General features: G+C 36.8%; 1 protein-coding gene across 4 annotated transcripts in view; it reads right to left on the bottom strand.

The window, feature by feature from the left end:
- Window positions 1-27,226, bottom strand: part of mid2 (midline 2) — a 508,198-nt gene extending 480,972 nt beyond the window's left edge. For 3 of the 4 annotated variants that reach the window (XM_069193421.1, XM_015351122.2, XM_015351120.2), the window contains exon 1: window positions 26,941-27,226. The gene's annotated coding sequence lies outside the window, so the exon portion shown is untranslated. Of the gene's footprint in view, window positions 1-26,936 lie in introns of all 4 variants that reach the window. The other variant, XM_069193420.1, reaches the window with a different exon arrangement.
- Between the last annotated feature and the right edge of the window lie 207 nt (window positions 27,227-27,433).

Raw genomic sequence — 27,433 nt, forward strand, 5'->3', positions numbered from 1 at the left:
AGTGGAAGGGGACCATCTATAAGCACCAGGCCAGTATTCAGTGCGACTACACAGTAGCAAACCATAGTAGCATCATTTTCGAGCACCGTGCCTTACGACAAAAAAACGAAAAGACATAAAGACATCACAAATGCAGTTGCATATTGCATTGCAAAAGACATGCTTCCCATTAACACTGTCGAAAATGAGGGATTCAAGAAGCTTATCAGAGTCCTTGACCCCAGATACGAGCTACCTGGTCAGAAACATTTTGCACTGACTGCACTTCCTCGGCTGTACTGTATGCAGAGTGTAGGGAGATGGTAGAGCGGCAGCTGCAAATGGTGCCATTCTTCGCCACTTCTTCTGATATGATCCTTTAAATCACTTTAAACTTTGCAGTCTGTCTGAGCCATCTTCTATGTGTGTTTTATCACACTTCAGTATTTAATTTTTGTATTAAGATTTATTTTGTAAATTTTACTCATGCATATTTTGACATAAAAAAGACTTGAATACTCTCTAGCTCAGTTTTGTTTAATGTTTCTGCTGTTTGGCAAGTGTTTGTTGTGTTATTAAAATAAAGAGTTGTTTAATTTACCAATTAACTGTCTGGTTTCTTCAACTTTCACTCAGGAGAAAAAATCTGCCTTTAAACTTGAAAGAAATAATGATTTGACATTTATCGTGATAATTATCGATATCGACTGATCTGAGAATTTTTATTGTGATAATGTTTTTGGCCATATCGCCCAGCCCTAAGTATATTCTTTGTATCTTTGTGTTTTGCATCTCTTTGCATTTTGATAATCCTCACAGTAAGATCTGCTATCTGCATCCAGGCAGACTGTTATATGTTTTATATGCACAATTTGTGTATTAATAAATGTATCTCGTGTATTGAATTCGTATGTGTGCGTCGCTGATCAATTGATTTTCTAATACCCATAAAGATTTTCTAATACCTGCTAAAATTATTAAATTGTCCCAGTAAATTCACAAAACTCCAACACAAGCAAAGGGAATATATATAAAGTAGTTAAGATTTCCACAATTCAGGATGACTACAGACAAGTTCTTCAGAATTAGTTTTTACACTAAAACAGTCATATTGCTGAATATTATATAACTGTGAATTCCACATTTGACTGAACACTGTAGGGAGCTTTCAGAACATCTTGGGATTAAAAACTGTTTTCTGTTTTGCCACAGTTGTTGCCATAAACAAAGGCAGCAGCTGATTAGCTATTCATCTGATGTCATCAGATTGTTGTCAGATAGATCAGCATATCAGAATAGAATGAGAGTGTTTTGCAGTAGGAAAAGTGAAGAACGTTTATAAATTATAATGCAATTCTGAAAGCCAGACTCTTCTAAGAAGGCAAGAATACTTCTTTTGATCATTCTTCGCATTACCAGACTAAACAAAACTTTTTGGTTTTCCTAGAGGTCTAGAAATATAAAATAACTAAAATCATGTGTGAAGCCAAGTGCAATATTTCATTAAATATTGATAAACCTTTCCTCGCTACATTTTATCCATGTCCATCGATTTTACAAATTGTTCTTAGTGAGCACTTCTTTTTGAACCATTATTAACACATTTTTCCTTTTCTGCTGTTAAATCTGGGAATTCATTACACCTGTTTTCAGAGCTCAGTAGTAACAAACAGTGTTCACAGGACTTTTTTCACCAATGGCTATATGACTATTTAACATTTGTACCACTAACCTGGATAAATCATAATTCAACTACAATTTGTCCTACACATAGACCTGCAAACATTAACTGGAAGATTAAATGTATTAGTTGTACACATTTATAAGTCAAGTTAATATCAAGGAGAATGCATTCAGTACAGAAATACTATTGGGTTGAAAACAATTTCAGTTAATTGCCTTAAAAAAAAACATGGCATCTGGATCTTAAACACAACTTGTGTTCAGGTTTAATTGCTACCATTTAACAGTAAAGTCCCTTGGGAGGTCAAAAATCCCCAGAATAATTCTTATGGATTTTGTAAAATGTTACAGATCAGATATTTAAAATCTGCATTCAAAATACTGTTTCAGACAATTCACTTTACCGTATATTCCCTTGGCCTCAAAAGAAGTTACTAATTAAATGGAGTCAAACGAAGTTAGTTTAAGTAGAAAACACAAACAGAATGTATTCTGTAGAAAAACCTATTTGTAAACATGATTTCAAAAACTGCAAGTTAAACTTTTAATCTGGTGCCCCATACAATCAGTGCAAAAATTAATAGATATATCATTTGATAGGCATATATGGAAATATATGGTGGTCATTTTGCATTAAAGAGATTATAAATTTGCAGTGCAATGTAAACAGATACAATATTGTATTTATTCTTAATTCATACTGTTACAGGCTAAGAAAGGTGACAGTGGAGGTGTCTCTGAGAATCTAGACACCGATGTCAATATTTCCACTTAGAGTTTAAATACCAATAAATACTTCATAGAAAATACCAATAAACAAACTATTCTTCTCCTTAAATAAAATGCATATTTTAAAGACATAAAGCAGTTATATAATGTGTAAACAGACTGTTTTATTGTTCTCAAAAGCTATACTAACCTAGTTGCTATAACCATGCATTTTTGTATCACATTATGTCCTCCTTATTTTATGGTCATAAAAAAATGCTTCAACTTTTAGTAAAACCAAGAAGAAAATGGGATTTGGCATAAGGCTTACAGTGTAAGACAAACCAACTGCTAAACACAAGACTCAATTAAAAATAAAAGCAGTTGCCAGTAGCATTATCAAGAAAGATCAGGATACCAACAGATATGTGACATCAAAACTTTAAATGTCTACAAATATTCAATGTCCCTCATAAATTATTATTTTTTTAAGATAAGATCACTTTATTAGCCATATACAATTTCTTGCATTAGGAATTTGTCTTTTCACATAACCCAGCTTGCGCCCCATGAGAGACACAGGCACGCAGAAAGGGAGAGAGAAGCTTTGGTTCAGAGCGCAGGGTCAGCCATTTAAATGGCACCCCTGGAGCAGCTGGGGTTAAGGGCTTAGCTCAGGAGTCCAGGAGTAGGATTCCTCTGCTGGCCATGTAATTTGAACTGGCAATCTTGCAGCCCGCAAGTCCAGGAGTAGGATTCCTCTGCTGGCCATGTAATTTGAACTGGCAATCTTGCAGCCACAGGCGCAAATCCTTAGCCACACGGTCACCACTCCGCCCACAGGTGACTTGCAATCATAATTTCCGACAACTTGTTTGACACTTTTGAAGAACAGTGTGGAAAGTTGATCGCCACTGCAAGCTATATTTTCCATTGAGGCAGTAATCTCAATAAAGTTACCATGATGTTAATAATTAGGACACCACCTTGGCCTGTATTTATTCACAAATTGCCAAACTATCACTTCTGAAAAGTTGAAGAGAACAGCAAAACAAAAATAGACTCTTACTTTATAAAAACACTGTTATTTGTATAAAACATTATATGTATGAACAGTTATAGGATTAGAATTGAGCAACTGAGGAGGTTTTGGAATATCGTCGACTTGTTTTTACTTTCAGATAAAAGATGCTGACAAATCAAGACTAAAGGAAAACTGCTAAACAATTCCAGTCACTGCCATTTCAATAGCATAATGTATATAGTCTATCCAATCAAATATATGGTTTTTACTTAAAATAACCAATGGACTTAAATACATCTAAAGTAAAAGACTGAAAAAGTGAGATAACAGATGTATACTAGAACATATTATACTATTATATATACTATTAGAGTTATGTCTAATTAATTGCATTAAACAATAAAATCCAGAATCATACAATGGAAACTATTACCTACTCATTAACAGTTACTACCTGCTGCTAGCAAAATAATCCCAACCAGCAATACAGTACAGTAAACCTAGGAGTCTGATGCAAATTGTGTAATGCTGATGAGACCCAGTATGCCATTAGAGACCATGAGAAACTAACATAACACTGTAAAAAGGGCAGCTGCAAGTTAATATTCTCAGTCTGAAGCCTGCTTCCACTCTTTATCTAAAGATATTTAATAAAGGGATTTCCTTGGAATGTTATGATTTTGTTTCTCCTTTCCTTAGTCAGCAATTGTAAAGTCAATTACTTCCACGCAAGGAAGGAACACCAGCTCATTCCATACTTCTTCCTGAAGTTGTATAGTTACATATGAACAGTTATAAAGTCATTAGGATTAAGGACCGAGGTTTGCTCATCATGCCAACCACACATTGCCTACCACTGAAAGGTTATGTTAATTTAATTGGATGTTCCTAATATTTTAGCCGTGGCCTGCACTAGGCAGGGTATTTCTATTTAAATCTGTTATTTTTAGCAAATAATTCCTCATATACAGGCAATAAGATATATTTGAACCAATATTGCAACTTTGAACACATAATGACCAATTTTAAAAATATTGCCTGATATAAAAAACTTGAATTACCTTGTTTGGACACAAGATAAAGCTTCTGAGCAATACAGTGGGTATCAAAACTATTCACTCCCCCTTGGATTTTTCACATTACAACTGTAATGATGTGGCAAGGTGAAAAATAGCTGAGAGCTCACAATCAGGTCTCAGGCAACAGCATGGTGAGGAACATCGTAACAAGAGAAAAAGGAGAGTCAAAACGAAAAGAAAGACACAAGATAAACCCAACACTAGTGATTGGAAAGAACAGGGAAAGCGTTGAAATAATTAAGCAAGGACAAACAGGTAGAGAAAAGGGAAAACTGGCATAAGAAACTACGAAGTAGCAAACGCACAGTAGCTAAGCTTATGACAGAGCCCTGAGTGAAGGGAGAGGGAATTATTTAAGGAAAATGGAACTAATAAGGAAATAATTATTAAATGTTGATTTAATTGGCCACCCACTGTAAACATTCTGCCAGAGCGTGTTCTAACAGCGCCAGGAGGTGTGTATGCAAGACCAGTCACTGGCACTTGGTTGAGCATGAGAGTAACAACATAGAATCACAATGTAATCATATGCTCCTTTTTGCCATTGATCAACATTTGCAATCTATAACATCAAAGTGAAAACATAATTCTATAAATCCTCCTAAATTAATTATAAATATAAAACAGAAAATAAGTGATTGCTTAAGAATTCATCCCCTTTACTATGACACAACTAAACAGGCTCTGATGCAACAAAAGGTCTTTATAAGTAACAATTTTTTTAATGGAGTCCACCTATGTGCAATTAGGGTGTTTCACATGTGTAAATATATCTTCTCTTTGAAATCACACTGTTGATTAGTACAGCTTCCAACAAAAGCTACTCCATGAAGACAATGGGAACTTTCTGGGATAGGGTTATAAGCACAAATCAGGGAAAATGCATTAACAAATTCCAAGGAATTAGATATACCCCACAGAGCACAGTGAGCACAGTAGATTTATGAAGAAATCTGAAAATCTGGCACAACTGTGAAGAACAGGGTGTCCTCAAAAACTGTATTTCCAGGTGAGAAGGCTGCCAATCGTATCTATACAAACATCACTCTGGAAGAGCTTGTGATAATAATTAAAAGAAAGAAATACTGTGATTTTCTGTTGTGGTAAAACACAGTAGCTCTTTGAAAAAAAATAAAATCAATTAAGATAATCAACAAAAGTGGAAAGGAGGAAACTGGAATGGAAAGTATCTGGAGCAACTATCAAATATATCAGATTGTTATTTATAGTTTTATGTCTACAATCATATTTTTTTTGTCTTTTGTTGGCACATATTTATACTTAGCTTTAGAAAGATCAAGGCCTGCCAAACACAAACTGACATGCTAATAGAGTATCATATGCAAATCAGTTCTCTTCCTAACCTTTTCCAGCACTACAAGGCTACAAGAACTGGTAATACAATTATAGCATTTCAGTGTGCTTGCTGCTTATGTCAGTACTTTACAGACAGAGTAAACCATTACAACTTCTCTGGGACAGTACCTACATAAAACTCACTCTGGGATAAAGTAACAGAAGCAGTAAATTAAGATAAGCTGTGCTGAAAAAAAACATACCAGAACTTCTGGAGTAGTTTAAAACACAAAGAAAAATCCACTGGCTTTGATTCCAACATAGCGGGTCAATTGCAACGAACTGAAAGTAGCATACTAACAAGAGTTCAACACATGCTTAGTACGCAGCTGTGGTTTAAACTTGCACTCCACCTTAAGACCAATTGCAACGAACTTTGTGCTTAGTCCACAGCACAAAGTACAAGTGCTGCCCTCTAGAGATGACTAAAGTAGCAGACTATCTTAAACCACCTCTTCATAAAGTTTAAGCAACTTAGTACCGTACTTGGCATAATGCTAGATCACATTAGAAGGTCCCGAATGTAGTGGAAATAATATTGTCACTACATACTGAATTAATGCATCCGTCACTTGGAAATTTTATGTCAATCATTATTACTAGCTGTGAATTTTAAGATATTCTAGGGAGTGAAGAGAACAGAACTTAAGCAAATAGATATATAAATGGAGCGTGAGCCTTTAATGTGTTCTTTAAAATACAGGAGTCAACTGAATAGATTTGTTAAATATTTTATATTTTATATCAGTTTTATTTTATATTTGTGGTTAACTGTAAGCTCCTACTGACACAGGAGGAGAGAGGGAAAAGCTTATTTCAAGAAAAAATGAAAGTTCTCAAAAGTAAGCAAAAAGGCTGTGGTAAAGAAACTTAAGTTAAGTCTTAACTTTAAAAAAGAGAAATGCTTAGAAGATCAGAGGAACAATAAACGTTTCTTTTTTTGCTCAAGTAATTTTACAAGTTTAATTTCCAGTTCTGTCAAAAATAAAAATGTTAACTTTACTGGTCATTAGTTGGAGTCTCTTGTAACGATTTAGCAATAGCGATGTGTTTGCTTGTTCGTCCGTAGTGTATTGTTAAACAAAGGAAATTAAAGCCCCAAGAGTACAGTAGCATTCCGTTTCAAACGCGCAGCTGAGGTTGTCATTTGTTTTGAGACTAATAGCAATTGAGTATCTCATTAATAACTACAGATGCAGCAATTCAAACTGTGCAATACAAATCCGTACCACACTCAACTACCCACAACCCAGTGCAGTGTACTGCGGTATGTGATTGGCTGGCCAAAATGACCGACGGGGGCACTCGTGGTGCACTGGTCATTAGTGAAAAGATTTAATCATTTAATCTCTTTACTGTGCACATTTTAATCCGCTTAGTTTTGAATATTTATATAAAATTTTACCACTAAAGGGAAATTTTAGTAGCTGAGCATAAAAAGAAGAGGAGCATAATGCATCTGAAGGTCATAAACAATATTAATTTAGGAACATAAACATCACTGTATGTACGTAAACTGTACTGTGTATGGCTGGTCTTGGTAGTTTAAAGAAAAAATACACACCAGTCTTCCATTTCTCCCTAAACATTTTAAGCATGAAAGTTTTATGAAACGGTACCCAAATATGCAATTGCTGTATAGAATGAATTTTAATTTAAAAAAATGATTTAACATGAAAATTAAGCTGTTTACATCTTCCGCATGAGAACAGTCACCCGTTGCTACCCAACGCAGAAACACAGCCACTAACTAGCAAAGAGAGGACATTGGCTAGCCAATATGACAATGAAATAAATGATTATTTTGTTTATTTCTTTTGCACATTTATTTGAACATTTCCATCGATTGTACAAGCATTTGGAAAATGTCCAATCCCTAGTTCATCAGGCATTTTTTATTTTACGCTGCGGGCATTATCCTGGTCTGGCGCCGGTCTGTGTCTTCTAGGATATAATGCCAGTGAACTCTTGTTTTTATGTCCACTATAACAGACAATCTCCTTTGCTTTTAACCGAGCGTTTAATAATTTTCTAAAATGAAAATGATTTACTTTATTTCCCTCACGGGATCAATAAAAGTATCTATCATCTATCACCATAAACTATCGGACAGAATTCTGGGGTCTCCCCATACCAGAGATTATGGTAGGGCTTCAGAATGGTGATTGGCTGACACCATCTGACACCCCTCTGATTGAAGAAAAAAGACGTGCTGGTTTGCTATACATACTGTATCAGGAAGAGGATTTCTTTCTATTCGAAACGTGTATTTTAAAAGTTTAATTAAGAAGTAAAAACCTTACAGCGTACACAGATTTCTAAACTGATCAGGATCGTTATCTTTGTCTTTTGCATAATAATGTTCACCGCTCTGTCCAGCAAATTAATAATAAACTTTATTTTATATAGCGTTTTAAGCGAATCAGTAATTAGATTGCTCATAAACCTAATCACTTATTCTACATAAACACAGCGTAATTGCTCTCTGAAAATGCCTTTTCTTTTTATTTAGGCTCAGATTTCAACTATAGATCGTATTATTAATAACCATAATAACGACCAACCAACAAAAACAACCATATAAACATAATACCAACCAAAAACATAGATAACAACCACAATACAAAATCAAATATATCAAACCATTAAACACTCTCAAATTCCACCAATTATCATAATCCTGCCCCTTATGCAAAACCAAACCCTCCTCCCATCCCAGTTTATCCTCTTTATTATAAACAAAATCCACCTCAATTTCCAACATAAAGCATTACACAAAATCAATACCTCAACACTCCATACTCAACAACGATAATTCACAAACTGCCAGATCATGTAACTCCTCATTTCCAAATAGACCTCATTTCCATAGCCAAAACCAAACTCCCTCCCCTGTTCTCTCTCTCCACTGGCGTTTGTAATAGTTTTTATTTTTAAATAATTTTAGCAAAGTCATGTATTTTAAAAATCTTAAGATTTCTATATTTATGTCTTTATTTAGTGGTTTCATTAGTGACAAAGGCTAAACTTTCTTGGAAAAATGTATTTTATGCAAACCATGTTTGCTATTCATTCATTTAGGGCTAGAACATATATGCGATTCCATATTATATTCCCTGTTAATCAAATTCTAAAAGTATGCATTTGTTAGATAACAAGCAAATTCACAGAAAAGGTTAAAAAACTATCACTTTTCACAAAGTATATAATCCTAATATGGTCAGAAGGAGCACGTAAAAACAATTAAGTTCCCAAATAACAACATGTAAGACTTTGATGCTTAAAATGTTTAGGGAGAAATGGAATACTGGTGTGTATTTTTTCTTTCAACTACCAAGACCAGCAAAATACAGTACCGTTTACATACAGTAATATGTTTATGTTCCTAAATTAATATTGTTTATAAGCATGTGAAAGGCATGGTGAATCGGAGATTCTCAAGAATTACTTTGTATGATTGGAAACGAATGCGTGATCAGATCAACTAAATGCTGTGGTGTTACTTTTTTGTCAATGAAAAAATAAACTCTTTTTGTTTACAAAGACGGTTACAAAGAATGTGGACCAGGGTAATACTTTGAGCTTGCAGCTTGTCCAAGGTCATTCATTATTAATACTATTAGTAATATCTTCAGTACAGACTTTGATGCATAAAATATTTCTGCATAATTAAAATATTTATGATAAAAGTGGTAGGTTGTGTACTTTTGTCCAACAGAACAATCATTCTTTTATAAAATATACCGCCTTTTTAATGTTTAATGATTAACATGCTGTAATACACTGTTTAAATTTAAAAGTCTAAAGAGTATACAACTTTAATTCTTAATTGAATAAAGAGTGTCCCTTAGCAATGATCAGGATTCAAAACTGACGTTTTCTGGTGACAGCTCAAATGCTGTACAGGAGAGGTTAACCTTTATTAGACGGATGAGACGTAAAACCGAGGTCCTGACTCTCTGTGGTCATTAAAAATCCCAGGGCGCTTCTCGAAAAGAGTAGGGGTGTAACCCCGGTGTCCTGGCCAAATTTCCAATTGGCCCTTACCAATCATGGCCTCCTAATAATCCCCCTCTATGAATTGGCTACATCACTCTGCTCTCCTCCCCACTGATAGCTGATGTGTGGTGAGCGTTCTGGCGCACTATGGCTGCCGTCGCATCATCCAGGTGGATGCTACACACTGGTGGTGGTGGAGGGGAGTCCCCATTACCTGTAAAGCGCTTTGAGTGGAGTGTCCAGAAAAGCGCTATATAAGTGTAAGCAATTATTATTATTATTATTATTATTATTATTATTATTAGCTCCACCTGGCAGTTTTACAAGGTGATTCCGGATACTATTAACATAATCTAATTTGCATATGGTATGATGCGGTGTACTGCGACACGCCCGCCGTGTTATACTGCAGCATACCCCGCTTGTTTTGAATGGTTGCATCTGTAACTAATGAGGACAGGACATTAGCTAGCCAATACGATAAAGGAATGACTTTTTTTGCTAATTTCTTTAGCACATTTGTACAAGCATTTGCAATCTGTCCAAGCCCTACTTTGTCAGGCATTTTCTTTTACTGCAACGGACATAAAAACTTCCTTGCTTTTAATAGAGCGTTTCATAATTTCTAACTACTAAAATTATTTAAACTGCGACACTTATCATTCAACCAGAGCTCAAAATATCACAAGGATCCTCAAGAGCACAGCAAAGACTGTATTAAAAGATATTTGTATGAGATACATGAGAATCCAGGCTTTTTTATGAACGCTTTCTTTTCCGTATACCAGATATTATGGAACCACTTCAGAAGGGTGTCAGCCAGTCAGATTCCAGGAATTGGTACTTAAAAGAAAAAATACACACCGGTATTCCATTTCTCCCTAAACATTTTAAGCATCGAAATCTTTAACTAATATGTGAAATAGCGTGTAAAAAAGTGATAGTTTTAAGCTTTTCTGCTAATATAATATGGAATCGCGTATCTAAAGAAATTAATAACGACATGATTATATTTGTGTACTGCGACAGGGCTGTGTAGGGCTGTTTCGCCTCACAATCAGACAAATGCAACATAAATTGGGCTGTGTAGTCTTCTAAGTATCTTAATAAACTTTCAGCATAGCTTTCTCCCCGTTTAGATTTATTTTTCTTGGGATCTTGGGATCAAACGTGGAAATTTTAGATTGTAATCATTTTTATTTTTTAAATACATTTTAGAAAAGTGTAATCTATACTAAAAAGCTGTACACCACCTGCTATAAAGATATATATTGTAATACTTTCGGGCTCGGATAGGACGGACACAAGAACTCAGACTTGCGGAGTTAAAGCAAGTTAAAGCCTTGATTTAATATATCACCTTTAAAAGTGGCATCTCAAAGCAATACAGATTACAAAGTAAATACCCAACACTGATTGTACCCATCTGTCATGCTAATAAAGCACCTTGAATTTAATTGAATTGGGGGGGGGAGAGGGCAAGCGAGAGAGCACAGCCAGAACAGACAGGCAAATAAGATACACTCCACAGACATTCACAACAGCGGCATATCATAAAAAAAACATTGCACATATTGTTAAATTATTACTTGTTTTTCAGGAAGTTTAAAAAAAAACGCTTGAATTACTTATCCAGTCTCTCGAAATAAAATTATTTTTCAAGCAATCCAACTAACGTCGGGCACCGTGTTTTTTTTAATCCAATATTGACAGCCACATCTTAAATCTTGTCAGTCAGCTCTTTTTTCTCTATTTGAACTGTGGCAATTCAAACAACTTGGGATAGTAAGTGGTCTCAAAGTCACCAAGCTCACAGAGCTTCAACAACAGATGACAATTTCCTTAGTCCTTCCTTAGTCTTCCTGAAATTGTCAGATTATGTGTGAATAAAAGCATTTTAATAAAAACACGTTTGCGTTTGTTTGGGAGCTATATTATGTATTTTTCATATGTAAGATATAATGATGTTTTCCTCCTTACGCATCGCACAACTTTAAAAGCTAGAAAAACAGGTTTTGATTCACATTATCTGGCGAGCCTTGTTTTGCCAAAAGAAAATTCTATTCTACTCTGAGAATGTAGGGGGAGGAAGAATGCCCGTGGTCTTTTCACTTACTGCAATATTATGGACACTCAACTGACTTTTTTTTTGACAGCTGGTACAGCACCCCACCGCGCCCATGCGCCACCATTATATTCTCATGTATGGGTAGAATATGTTCATTGTCCTCCAATGAAAGAAGGGTTCCTTTCGCCGTAGTCGGGAGACATTAGAAGCTTGCCACGCCCGGACTGTTACACCAACGCTTTAGCATGTTAAAGCGATTTCATTGAGGAGCCTAGCTTTCTTAACTAGTAAGTACTGTACTTACTGGGTTTTGGAGGGGGGGAGGTGTCTTTCGCTGGAAATCTCACCCCCTTCTACTTTGAAAATACCTGTGAAACCGGTTTAATACATCACAGCCAGCACTCCCGCAGAGAGGGTGGTTGTACTTGCAGTGCATCGGTAAAGATGGGAAAGCCAGAGCCGAGTCAACTCTAGCCATGTGTGAGTCTAGTCTTACAGAGCTTCAACAGCAGAATACCCACAATACCAAGAAAAATAAATCTAAATGCTGAGAAAGCTATGCTGAAAGTTTATCAAGATACTTGATATCAAGATATGTTGCATTTGTCTGATTGTGAATCAAAAAAACACATATAATTAAATCTAAACGGGTAGAAAGCTATACTGAAAGTTTATTAAGATACTTAGAAGACAAAGATACTGTATCAATTTATGTTACATTTGCCTGATTATGATTAAAAAACACATATAATTAAACACGCATTTGCGATTTAAATCAAAACACGATTGTAATGAATATAAATGTTTATATTGTAATTCTCTATAAAAATTTAAAATATCATTTGCGCAGCCTAAGAGGGGGGGTCTACTCTCAGTGACAGCTGACAATCCTCCATACACCCAAGTGAAAAATTAATAATGCCAATGTAAACTTCGTATTTACAATTTGTTGATAATAGAAATGTTAAGTTCTCTAAAGCTTTGTGATAGTTTACCCAGGCAGCAAAAGATCAGCTACATTGGGAAGATGCGACACCGAAGATATGATTAATAACCTTTTAAATCTGAAGGGAGATCTAAAGGGATCCACACACACACACGATAGAAGCAGGAAGCAGGGACAGTTGTCAGAAGGAAAGAAGGTGATTATTCATTGTTATTAAAAATGACTTAAATTCGATCATGTTGTGATATTTAGAAATATAAAAGTCAATTAATTGTCCATAATATTGCTATTCTATTTTTTCAAAAAAATGTTTGTTAAAAGAAAATTCACAGCGCCAGCTGGATTTGAACACACAACCTATGGGTTGATAGTCAGGCATATAGACCAGCAGGCTACTGAGGAAGTCACATGAGGAGAGGTGAAACAGCCCTGTCGAAGTACATGAATATAATTATATCGTTATTCATTTCTTTAGATACGCGATTCCATATTATATTAGCAGAAAAGCTTAAAACTACCACTTTTTTACACCCTATTTAACATGTTAGTTAAAGACTACGATGCTTAAAATGTTTAGAGAGAAATGGAATACTGGTGTGTATTTTTTCTTTAAAGTACCGATTCCTGGAATCTGACTGGCTGACACCCTTCTGAATATCTGGTATACGGAAAAGAAAGCGTAGATAAAAAAGCCTGGATTCTCATGTATCTGATACAAGTATCTTTTAATACAGTCTTTGTTGTGCTCTTGAGGATCCTTGTGATATTTTGAGCTCTGGTTGAATGATAAGTGTCACAGTTTAAATAATTTTCGTTAGAAATTATGAAACGCTCTGTTAAAAGCAAGGGAGTTTTTATGTCCGTTATAGTAAAAGAGAATGCCTGACAAAGTAGGGCTTGGACAGATTCCAAGTGCTTGTACAAATGTGCTAAAGAAATTAGCAAAAAAAGTCATTCCTTTATCGTATTGGCTAGCTAATGTCCTGTCCTCGTTAGTTAGATCAACGTAATGCTGTGGTGTTTGTCAAAAAAATAAATAAAAGTATTTTCGTTTAAAATGACGGTTAGAAAGAATGTGGAGCCAGCATAATACTTTGAGTTTACAGCTTGTCCACTATTACTATATACTATTAATAATATCTTTGGTAAAGGCTTTGATGCATAAAATATTTCTGCATAATTAAAACATTTATGATAAAGGTAGGTTGGTTACTTTTGTCCAACTGAGCAATCTTGCATTCATAAAATATACCAACTTTTTAATGACTGATGATTAACATGCTGTAATACACAGTTTAAATTTAAAAGCTCAAATGCTGTACATGAGAGGTTAAGCTTTATTAGCTCCTCCTGGCGGTTTTACAAGGTGATTCCGGATAATTTCCGGCATGCTGTCAAATGACGCGAAACCCCGCGTGATAACGCGTTTTGATGCGACACGCCCACCACAGTATAGCGCAAAATACCCCACCCATTTTGAATGGCTGCATCTGTATGTAATGCTGGCCATACGGCATACTGAAGCTAAAAGTTTAGCCTTTGTCACTATTGTAACAACTAGTTAAACACATAAATATAAAAATCCCCACATTACAAACTGTATATGGCTGGTATAGGTAGTTTAAAGAAAAAATACACACCAGTATTCCACTTTCTTCCTAAACATTTTAAGCATCAAAGTCTTATATGTTTCGGAAACATTTTTACATGCTCCTTCTGAACACATTAAGTTTAATATATGAATATTTAATATGTGAAAAAAGTGAATCCTGTTTTTTATGGTCTGTAGCTCAAATCCTGCTTAACTAAAAATTAGACACAATATATTTAACGCATATGTCAGACATTACAGGCTGTGCCTGCATTAAAATTTGAACACTTTTCACAGGTGGAAATCGACTTATTTTCCAACCACTTTATCCAGGACAGGTAACAGTTTCACCCCTCCCCCTCCCTGTCTGACTTTTTTTTAACCCTTCTGTGCCCGAATCGCAGCAGATGAGAAAAGAGAAAAAAGTTAAACTTACAGCATACACAAAGATTCTAGGCTGACCACGAGGAAGAAAGATCACCCGTTTATCGTGCACAAAAAGTGGTTATTAACTATCAAAACCTGTATCAAAAGTTTTTAAAATCATGCAATGTCTAAGTTAAGCAGGAACACATCATTATATCTCATTACTTATTTATTTTATAAAAATTAAAAACTTTTTTGTTTGCCCAGCCATTTATAATATTGGGCATTTTCTGGTTCGGCAAGGATGGACACAGTGACTCAGACACTTGTTGAATGAAAAAACGGTGCTTTATTTTTCGGCACAACCTGAAAGTAGTTGGTGTTGTACAGTGATAATAGACGTGGGTAATGTCATTCCCATTAAACAATGTGCTTTTTGGACAAATCCTGCTAAACTCAAAATTAGACACAAGAAGAGTAGTGTCTAAATCGCTGTGCCCATCATCGCCGAAAATACTACAATATCTCTGAATATCACCTATGTGGGGTGTTCACACGAACTTGTATTGAGCAGTATTTTTCACATTGTGAACAGGTGTATGTACACAGCTGTCCCGCAGGGTGTAAGGCGCAAAAACCACGCAAGCCCGAAAGCGCTACATTATCAATAATATCTTTCATCACACATTAACATTGGGATGTTCCTTTTTACAATTGTAAAAAGAGGCAATACACAACTTGTCTCCTCTTTAACTCTTCAGTTTATGGAGAAATTTTACCAGAGCCTCACAACATTGTCTAATAATACTCTTCTTGTGTCTAATTTTTAGTTTAGCAGGATTTAAGCTACAGTATATGAATAGAATTATATCGTTATTAATTTCTTTAGATACGCAATTCCATATTATATTCCCTATTAATCAGATTCTAAAAGTATGCTTTTGTTTATGCCGATAACGAGTGAATTCACAGAAAAAGTTAAAACATTATCAATTTTCACAAAGTATATAAACTTAATATGGTCAGAATGAGCACATAAAAATGTTTCCAAAATAACCACGTGTAAGACTTTGATGCTTAAAATGTTTAGGGAAAAAATGGAATACTAGTGTGTATTTTTATTTTAAAATACCAATACCAGCCATATACAGTTTACATAATATGTTTATGTTCATAAATGAATATCGTTTATGACCATCAGATGCTCCTCTTCTTTTTATGCTCAGCTACTAAAATTTCCCTTAAGTTGTAAAATTCCATATAAATACTCAAAACTAAGAGGATTAAAACGTGCAGAGTAAAGAGATGATTAAATCTTTTCACTAACGACCAATGCACCACCAGTACCCCGTCAGTCATTTTGGGTAGCCAATCACGTACCGAGTTACTCCGCAGTGGCTTGTGGGTAGTTGCATGCGGGACGGGTCAGTTTGAATGGCTGCATCTGTATGAAATAAGGTCCAGAAGATATGTATTTTTATTTTTATTATCAAGATACATTTGATAATAATGTTACAAGATCATAAAATTAAAAAACAATGAGTAGAAGCTGAGCTGTTTATCTCTAGAAGTGCTATGATACATAGAAGATCCAAAATAATGTTTTACTCTGCTTAAAAATAATAAATAATAAACACTAAACACACACAATACAGCATAGAAAGACAAAGGAGAGAGAATGAGAGGGAGTTAACGGAAGGAAGAAGATTCACATGGTGATTGGACCTTGCTCTGATCTTGGATTCCAGTGCCAAAGAACATCTGAAGTTTGTGAAAATAAACTCACAGTATTCTAAACATGTTTAGAGCTCTATGCATTCTTTTAACTGTTCAACATTGTAGCAAGATAGACTTGCTGGACTTGCCACAAGGTAAACAGAGCACGAAATAGGTAGAAAACTGGATATTAAAGAACCAGTGACTGAATTTGCATGAGTTCAGAGTGTTTCTGTTTTTGTTTTTATTTTAAAAATACTGGTTGAAGCTCATTGAAGAGCTTTCTTATTGTTTTCTGTATTGGATGTGGTGGTGAAGTTAAAGCAAGATAAGATAGTGTAATTAATTAATTAAATTGTTATTAATGATTTCAGGGGTGAGTTTCCTGAAAGCATTGTAGCACAAAGAACATTGGAAACTCGATTTTAAGATCTATCGTTAATTTACGAGTGTTTCCCAAAATCCATCGTAACTAAAGTAGCACATTAAATTCTTCATAATCTACGTGCTCCCCAACCCACTCATTAATCACTAAGTGCTTCTTAAACTGGCTATCTCCTGCGCCAACCTCCACGACAGAGATCACCAGAGCACATTAAATTCACGTCATGACAATTCTCTGGAAATTTAGAATACTAAGATTTTATTTTAAGGATTTTTAGATTTGTAGTACTATGTAAGAGGAAATTTTGAAAAAGAACATTTATTTATACAGCAATGGATTTATTGGTCATCCTGGGTAAATTTCATATTCATAAGTCAAATGGTTCAATAATACTCCCTCTTTTAGTACTTTTAAGGTGTAGTTTAAATTTTATTTAAATTCCATAAAGAATGTGAAAAATGCTAAAGCAATGAAAGCATTTGATATATGTAAAAATATAACTTGGTCACATAAATATTGACCTCATTACCGCAGGCAGTTAATTGTTTTGTGTTCTGTTTATGAATTCTTTCTTTTATCTGTATTTTCTCCTCTACTTGTATTTGTATGGGAGCGGCGAGGACACATGCCCAGAGAACCCCAATCAATTTTATACTTGACTAGATGATATGATTTTCATGATGAAATGCTGTAATGCATTAAGTTAAATCATTGGGCCTATTATGTATTTATAATGTAGTGCCATGCAAGATGCTTAAGCCATGCACACGCAAGGCAGGCTGAGAACAGTGCCTGGGTGCAGGAGTACGGGACTGTATATAGTGGGACAGAGGCTGGGAGACCTCCCTTTTTGTGTGTGTGTGTGAATTAGTGTAGGTGCAGCGTTGTAACCCCTGTGCTTGTACCTTTCCCCGTTTCTGGTTATTAAATGTGTTGTTCAACCCCATTCCCTGAGTCCCACGCCTGCTCCATTCCGTACTGAAACCCTCGGTCAATACAATATTTAAAGTTCGAATACCTTTTTATGTTCTGTCGTGATTGTTGATAGTAAAGCTTAGACCTACTTGTTGTTAAATTTGATTATAGGTCCTATACACCCAATAACAATAATAACAACAGTATTTTCTCCTGAAACACCGACAATGGCGGCGCGCCCAGAAAATATTGCTTTAAATGAAAAGTCGTGCAGGACCCAAATACTGTCCATGCAGTCATTCTTGTTTTTTTTACGAAATGTCAGTCATTTATTTTACTTTCTCTTAGAAACAATAAGTGTCCCATTTTGTGCCTATGTATATGCTTTCGCTTAAATGGTTGTTAAATTATGATGTCATGTTTACTTCATATTCCTTTTCACAACTTTATTTCATTCCACTGAAGGACCAAAACAGACACAGTATAATTAAAGTATTGTCAATCGATTGTTTTTCAATCTACCTGTTATGCTTTTTGCTAAGCGACATCGGAGGCGGGGTTAACAAAGAAGTACTTCATACCTGCTCGTAAAAGGACCATTTAAGAGGGGTTTTGGGAAACGTACGAAAAAGTAGCACGTATGTTAAGTATGAACATCATAAAGTGTCTCGAAAGTCTCTAAGATTCATCGTTTTTGGGAAACTCAACCCAGATTTGTTATAAAAATTCAAATCAACATTCATTTTTTATCATAACCTGCATCTTTGATTAATTCCATAAAATCAAACTAGTTATTGTGGTCAAATATTATTTTGTTCAGTATAATACAACAATAAGATATTTGGTAAGATACAGATGCAGCCATTCAAAGTGTGCGGTACAGACACATACCAGAGGTAAATGGCTACGGCCTTGCGCATCGTGACGTGCGATGATGCAAAATACCGCGGTACGTGATTGGCTGACCGACGGGCACTCGTGGTCCATTGGTCGGTCGTAGAAAGATTTACAGTAAATGTCTTTACTGTGCCCGTTTTAGTATTGAATATTTATATGGAATTTTACCACTGAAGGGAAATCTTAGTAGCTGAGCACAAAAAGAATTGGAGCATACTGTGACACACGTGAAGGCCATAAACGATATTAATTTTGGAACATAAATATACAGTATATGGCTGGTCGCGGTACTTTAAAGAAAAAATACACACCAGTATTCCATTTCTCCCTAAACATTTTAAGCATTGAAGTCTTTAACTAACGTGATACCGGAGTCAACAAGCATACTTTTAGAATTTGATTAAAAGGGAATATAATATGGAATCGCGTATCTAAAGAAATTAATAACAATACAATTATATTCATGTACCGCAACCCAAGAATAGTACAAGCTGTACATTGTCTGTTGATAATGTCTCTGTAGTGGTTTTTCAGCACTTCGCATGTGACCTTCTGGTGGTGCTGTGGGTTAGGTTCCTGACTCCTATGTCACATGGTGAGTGTTCGAATCCAGCTAAAGCCATGACTTTTTTTTTTAACAAGTGGCCATTTCTTTGAAAAAATAAAACTTTTCCCTGGGTCAGAGATTAAATAAAACCTAACTCGCACCAAACAAATTTATATTTCTAAATATCACAACATGATCGAATTTAAGTCATTTTAATAACAATGAATAGTCACCTATGCGTTTCAATATAAACATTTATATTGATTTAAATTGCGTTTTGATTTAAATCTTTTTAGTATAGATTACACTTTTCTAAAATGTATTTTACATATCACCTTTAAAAGTGGCATCTCGATGCTTAAAATGTTTAGGGAGAAATGGAATACCGGTGTGTATTTTTTCTTTAAAGTACCGATTCCTGGAATCTGACTGGCTGACACCCTTCTGAAGTGGTTCCATAATATCTGGTATACGGAAAAGAAAGCGTTGATAAAAAAGCCTGGATTCTCATGTATCTGATACAAGTATCTTTTAATACAGTCTTTGCTGTGCTCTTGAGGATCCTTGTGATATTTTGAGCTCTAGTTGAATGATAAGTGTTGCAGTTTAAATAATTTTCGTAGTTAGAAATTATGAAACGCCCTGTTAAAAGCAATGGAGTTTTTATGTCCGTTACAGTAAAAGAAAATGCCTGACAAAGTAGGGCTTGGACAGATTCCAAGTGCTTGTACAAATGTGCTAAAGAAAGTATACTTTGAGTTTACAGCTTGTCCAAAGTCATTCATTATTAATACTATTAGTAATATCTTCGGTAAAGGCTTTGATGCATAAATATTTCTGATAAAGGTAGGTTGTGTACTTTTGTCCAACTGAGCAATCTTGCTTTCATAAAATATACCAAGTTTTTAATGACTGATGATTAACATGCTGTAATACACAGTTTAAATTTAAAAGCTCAAATGCTGTACATGAGAGGTTAAGCTTTATTGGCTCCTCCTGGCGGTTTTACAAGTTGATGCCGGATACTTTTATACCGCGAAATACCCCACCCATTTTGAATGGCTGCATCTGTAGCTAATTAATCTAGCATTACATAGCTGGAGGGGGCTAACATTAACTTTTCTAACATTAACTTTTCATTAAATCTTCTTCAATGATTTAATTAAATCTGCTACAAGAGCAACTGGCCTATAGTCTTTGTAATCAATCAGAAAAGGTTTCTTAGGAAGAAGTATAATATTGGAAGTTTTTCAAACTTCAAGCATATTATGCTTGTCTACACACACTGAAAATTGGTTGCTGTACTGGAGTGAATTACTATGCAAAGCATTTCAAAATAAATACGCTTATATTATCTGGACCAGTTGTCTTGCAAATAGTTGCATCTTGAAAATTACACGTCTCGCATTCGCCTTTGCAAACCACATTACATTCCCAAACCCACTGTTTCACGCTCTCACTCCTAACTGAACCCATCACATTCTCACAGGCACCAGATTCCACAGATTCTCACTCCTGAACCCATTATCCAACCACGTTTCTCTCCCTTCAGTATTTAAAGTTTCCTCACACACCAAACCCTGCTCACTATTGTAAAGCCTCTTAGAGTTTTCTAGTGCACGTTATTTTCTTGTTGGCTTTCTCGGTTTTTGGATTTCACTTTTTCAATCTTTGGGAAACTTCACTCGCATCACCTTACAGTTGCATGCCTCAATTCCCTTACTCAAGGGTCCCATTCCCTTCAGGACTACATCAAGTGAGTTCCGCTTCCTGGCTGCTCTAGTCCGCTGGAGTCACGAGGCCCTTATTCACCAGTTCTGCCTTGGATTATCAGATAAATTTAAGGATCTTATTATGCATCAACCCCTGGACTTCCCATCACTTGAGGCTTTCATTGCACGGGTTTTTGAACTTGAGATCAGGCTTCACAATGTAAATCGAATAATCGAACCCCCTCCTATTCCCTCTCCCTTTCTGGATCTCCCTCTGAGGAGAAAAGCTGCCGAATCAACAAGGGGCACTATCTTTACTGTGGTTCCCGTGATCACCTCCGGGCCTCCTGCCCCAGAGGTCCACCCTGCACCTCTCCACCCATAGCCAGGGTCAGTGTTACTTCATCTTCCTCGTCTGGATCGGGGCTTTTTCTCCCAGCTGATCTTTCATGGAACAAAGAGCAAATTCCTCTCTCTGTTTTTGTTGATTCGGGATCCAAGGGGAATTTCCTGGACTCCGGACTCTCCTCTTCTCACAACATTCCTCTATTACGCCTCCTATTCGTCTGCTCATGCTTGATGGATCCTCCCTCTCCCCAAGTTGGGTGAAATGGCAGATACCTCCTCTCAATCTCCGTATTGGTGCCACCCACCAGGAAGCTATTCAGTTCCTTATCATCCAATCCCGTTCTCACCCAGTGGTTCTTGGTTTCTGGGGAGCTCACAGTCTTTCACATTGTTGAGTACTCCACCGGAAACTTTCCGTTTCCTATATTCCTCACAATAATCTCTCCAAAATACCTTTTCGCTACTCCGATCTACACCTGGCATTTAGTAAACACAAGGCTCTATCCCTCCCTCCTCACCACCCTTACTATTGCCCCATAGATTTAATTCCAGGAGTTCTTCCTCCCAAGGGTCATATCTATTCCCTCTCCCATGAAGAGACGCAGGTTATGTAGAATTACATTCAGGAATCTTTAAGCTCTGGCTTCATTCTCCCCTCTTCCTCACCTGTCTGCGCTGGTTTCTTTTTTTTAAAAAGAAAGATGGGTCCCTCAGGCCCTGCATTGACTATCGCGCTCTAAATAATATAACAATCAAGAATAATTACCCCCTTCCTTTAATCTCGTCAGCTCTGGAATCACTCCGAGGTGCCACTATTTTTTCCAAATTGGATCTCCGCGGAGCTTCCAACCTAATCCGCATTCGAGTGGGTGACGAATGGAAAACGGTGTTCATAACAACCCATGGTCACTATGAGTACCAGGTAATCCCTTTTGGGTTGGCAATTGCTCCTGCTGACTTTCAGGGCTTCATGAATGACGTTTTTAGGGATGTCCTACACAAATTTGTCCTGGTGTATTTGGATAACATTCTCATTTTTTCCAGCAGTCTTCAGGATCACATCTCCCATGTGGGTGAGGTACTTCACCGTTTGATAAAGAACACACTCTACGCAAAACTGGACAAATGTACTTTCCATGTTTCCAGAATTCACTTCCTTGTTTACATCATCTCACCAATGGGCATTGAGATTGACCCTACCAAGACCGACTCCATTCAGAACTAACCTACTCCCCGGAATTTAAAACAAATTCAGCATTTCCTGGGATTTGCTCATTTTTATCGCCATTTTATAAGGAATTCAACTCTATCGTCTCCCCGATTACTGCCTTGACTCAAAAAAGCACTAACTGAGGCAAATGGGACTCTGAAGCAGACCGAGCATTTGTTCACCTCAAGAAACTTTTAACTACAGCTCCTCTGCTCTGTCATCCAGATCCAGACCTCCCCTTTGTTCTGGAGGTAGATGTATCAGCCAATGCTGTCGGTGTCGAACTATCCCAACGTCACAGAGAGAAGGGTATTCCCCACCCCTGCACCTTTTTTTCCGAGAAGCTGTCTCGGGCTGAAGTAAATTACGATGTCAGAGACAGGGAACTCCTGGCTATCAAACTCGCCCTGGAGGAATGGCGACATTGGAGGGGGCCCTACACCCTCTCACTATCCTCACAAACCATATTTGCAGGCTGCCAAACGGTTAAACCCACGCCAGGCTTGCTGGTCGCTTTTCTTCTCGAGATTCCACTTCTTCATTACTTATACACCAGGGTCCAAGAATGTAAAGGCTGACACCCTATCTCGTCTCCATGATCCATCTGACTTTGTAGATCCTCCTGAACCTGTTATACCCCCTGAGAAGTTCATTTCTGCAATTAGATGGGATCTGGAGGACCAGATCAAACATGCACTTATGAACCAAAGCGTTCCTCCCCAGTGCCGTCTGGACAGACTTTTGTTCCAGACTCAGTTTGATCTATGGTTCTCCACTGGGGTCATGACTTGCGTTTTGTAGGTCACCCAGGTGTCAAATGCACCCTGGAATTAATCTCTAGATATTTCTGGTGGCCTTCTATGAAGACCGACGTTATTGGGTTCGTGCAGGCTTGTTCCATCTGTCCCAGTGCAAAATCCTCTCATCTCAAGAAGGCCGGTCTACTTCAGCCACTTACGATTCCTAGAAGACCGTGGTCCCACATCTCGGTGGATTTTCTGACGGATCTCCCTAGGAGTTAAGGAAAGACTACAAGGTTGTGGTAGACAGATTCTCCATGTCAGCGCATTTCATTCCCCTTCCTGCTCTTCCATCCGCTCACAAGATGGCTGATCTCTTTGTTCTTCACATCTTCAGACTTCATGGTATTGCTGCAGACATAGTATCGGATCGGCGACCTCAATTCATTTCTAGATTTTGGAGAGCTTTTTGGAAATCTCTAGGGACTTCCACATCTCTTACATTCGGCTATCACCCTGAAGCCAATGGCCTGAAAGAAAGAACCAACCAAGACTTCCTCACTTACCTCCGAACTTACATATTGGCTTCACAAGATGACTGGACCTCTCTTCTCCCATGGGCGGAGTATGCACATAATTCACTCTCCTCCTCCACGACTGGAATGTCCCCCTTCTACTGTTTCCTGGGATACCAACCCTCCCTTCTCTCAGATTCTGTTCCCTACTCGGATATTCCTTCCCTCCAAACCCGCCTTACCTCTCTAAAATAGATCTGGAGGCATGCCAGATCCTCCTTTCTGAAATGCTCTCTGAGACAGAAGACCACCGCTGATCATCATCGATGACCTGTGCCCAGATTACGACAAGGACAATTCGTCTGGTTATCTACCAGGAATTTACCCCTTAGGCAACCTTCACATTATTTGGGACCCCGTTATATTGGACCCTTCCACATCCTTTCCCAGATCACCCCTGTCACCTATCGTCTTGCCCTCCCTCCAACTGTCAGGGTGCATCCCTCCTTCCACGTTTCTCTCTTGAAACCCTACCACAGATCTCCCCTCTCCCAACCTCGACCTCCTCCACAAATCATTGACGGCCTACGTTCTTACACAGTTAACAAGATCCTGGATACCCACTGGCTCCGGGGCCGAGGGCAGTTTCTTGTCGACTGGGAGGGCTATAGCCCTGAGGAGCGTTCATGGGTTTACGAGGGAGATATTTTGGATCATGGCCTCATTGATGACTTCTTCCATGAACGCTCAATGGGGTCATCAGGAGCCGACCCTAAAAGGGGATACTGTCACATCCCGCACTCGCCCTCGCAAACCCCACTACATTCCCAAACGCACTGTTTCATGCTCTCACTCCTAACTGAACCAATCACATTCTCACAGGCACCAGATTCCACAGATTCTCACTCCTGAACCCATTACACAACCATGTTCCTCTCCCTTCAGTATTTAAAGTTCCTTCACCAAACCCCGCTCACTATTGTAAGGCCTCTTAAGTTTTCTAGTGCACGGTATTTTCTTGTTGGCTTACTCGGCTTTTGGATTTGACTTTTCCCTTTTGATCTCACTTTTTGGATTACGATTTTGGATTGTTTACCTCTTAAACCGGCAGAGCTCACAGCTATGCATAGGATCCTCGGACAACTACCTGCTCCGAGACACCCTGACAGAAAAGCATTCATAACTTACTATTCACAATCAGCTTCCTGAGTGCAGACATTCCTGCCATACTCTTTCCCAGAGTCTTCTACAGCTATTAGCTTTAAAAAAAAAACATCCTCCAAATGCTGCTTAAATGCGTGCTTTGCCTAAGATTCTCCATTTGTTATTTTTTAGTCTTGTTTTATTTCATCAACATCTTTATTCTTAAAAGCAAGCTTCCTCATATTTGTGGCATGTTAATGTCTTTTGTTATATAAGTCTTATTATTTGGACAGACCTTTATCTTCCTTGTTGGAATAATTTATTGCACAGAAAAAAACAGGCACTCGGTAGTAACCATTATGTCATTAATAGCTTTAAATTTTTAAATAAAAAATAAAGGTCTTCTTATTCAAGAAACATTTGTTTCAAAAAATTAATATTAATGGAATTCAGAATCTGGATGGTTCCAGATATTTTCAGCATTGTTTCCATCTCCATTTACACATATTTTTTAAATACCCATCATTCCATAGAAAATAACTATTTCTACATTAGGATATTTCATAGAAAATATATTTATGAACATGCAATTTGAGTAAGAATATTATTTTTTTCTGTATATGATTTTTTTATTCAAAAGGTTAACTTTTTCATGTTTTTTTGTTTCCCTTGTCATTCATTAGAAAAGAACAATCAATCAATCAATTTTTTATTTAGTTAGGATTTTCTAAGTATTGGAATACTTAATAGCAAAGATAATCATGGTTTTATTTCTGTTAAGGCTTATAGCCTATTAAATTATTTTTTCCCCATTATAGTCTATGGTCATTCAATTTTGTTATTCGTTTTAGTATGTCACTCGTTTAAAATGTTTCGATCTCAAGTTGATCATGATGAACTAATTCAAGTACTGATTTTTCTTAATGTTTAATCTTTATTAAAGTCCTTAACAATTAAACACTTAACCTCCAGAAACTTGTTACGGGAACAAAATGAACCAATTTATTTTACCACAAATGTTAACAAGATCATTGCCGTCTTATAACGTTATTCGATTATTAAATAAAAATTAATTACATAAAATCTAAAGGGTGTTTTAAAAGGAAAAATATGAAAACCGAGACCGCGTCAAGAGTGAATGCTAAATATAAAATGTTCACAATATCATACAGCCATTATTGTAATTGTCACACGAAAACACTGATACTGTATGTTTATATAATTTACTTTACATCGGTGTAATCACTGACAGAAATCTGCAAGTCTTTTCTGGGAGGAAATAAATATATGTATCCTTTGCCATTACCTTTATAATGAAGTGAACAAAACACCAGCGACATCATTTTCAAAAACCGTAGCTTTGATACTACAATTTCTCAGAGGCACAAAGGTGGAACACATCTGGGCGTACAGGCGATTACAGAAAATCTACACCAACACAATCACCTCGTCTCATGATAAAGCCGTGCATTTGCCTTAAAACCCACCTACACCCAGCAGTTTTTTTCAGTTATTATTTATAAACGTGAACAAGTTACTATAATTCTATTTTCGTGCAGTTAAATGTTAACATTTAGAAGTGCTAAACATTAAACATCGCTAAGGAAAAAGACATTGCAAACCAACCCAAAAAATAATTTACATTGTTACCAGTCCTATAGACACCCAAAATCTAGAAAATTATCGACAGAATGCATTACAGAATGAAAGAAAAAGTTCAGTAAATGTAAGTCTGTCTTCAGGTAATCAAGCAATGCTTGGCATTTTTATAGTACATGCTATATATCGTATATATAGTACATAATATATGATTATTTTCCTCGTATATTATCAGAACCGAAATATGCTTTGAATTGCTCCAGTATTTGGTATACTCTTTCACTGGTTACGCAGTCATCTAAACGTCTGGCTTTGCTTCACTCTCTCTTGGCTTTTCTCAGGAAAAGAGTGTTGACACGAACCAGAAACACTAAGAAGAGACACACACTGAAGGGAGGGCTAACAGTCACCTACCAGCTTACTATGCCAAACAATCCTTTCCCCTGTCATCTTTGAAGCCTGGAGAAAAACGCAGTGAAGGAGAGCTCCTAGCCAGGAAGGAAAGCAACACAAACGCAGTCTCCGTGTGGCGTAGCAAGAACAAATCTGACTGCTGATCTGCTGGTTAGCAGCACAAACACTGGCTGCTCAGTGAAAAGGCTAAGGTTTTGAATATGCAACTTCAGAGAAAAAAAAAGAGACAGACAATCGCAGGAAACCGGCTCCTCCCACCCATGCAAAAGGAAAAGCAAAGGCGACAGAGCTGGCGCATAAGCTGCTCTACTCTCCGAAGAGGGAAGGATGGAAGTCCTATCCCCTTCATAAATGTAAATGTCAGGTTGTTAAAGACTCAAAAGTTAATTAGTAATGGAGAATTATGAGCAAAGAATACACCATTCGTAATATTCAGAATAATGAAAGCTATAACTAGTCGTCTTTCGTGAACAACCATTTAGACTACGTTAAA

Source organism: Lepisosteus oculatus, chromosome 8 (assembly GCF_040954835.1).
Source record: "Lepisosteus oculatus isolate fLepOcu1 chromosome 8, fLepOcu1.hap2, whole genome shotgun sequence".
Classification (NCBI taxonomy): Eukaryota; Metazoa; Chordata; class Actinopteri; order Semionotiformes; family Lepisosteidae; genus Lepisosteus; species Lepisosteus oculatus.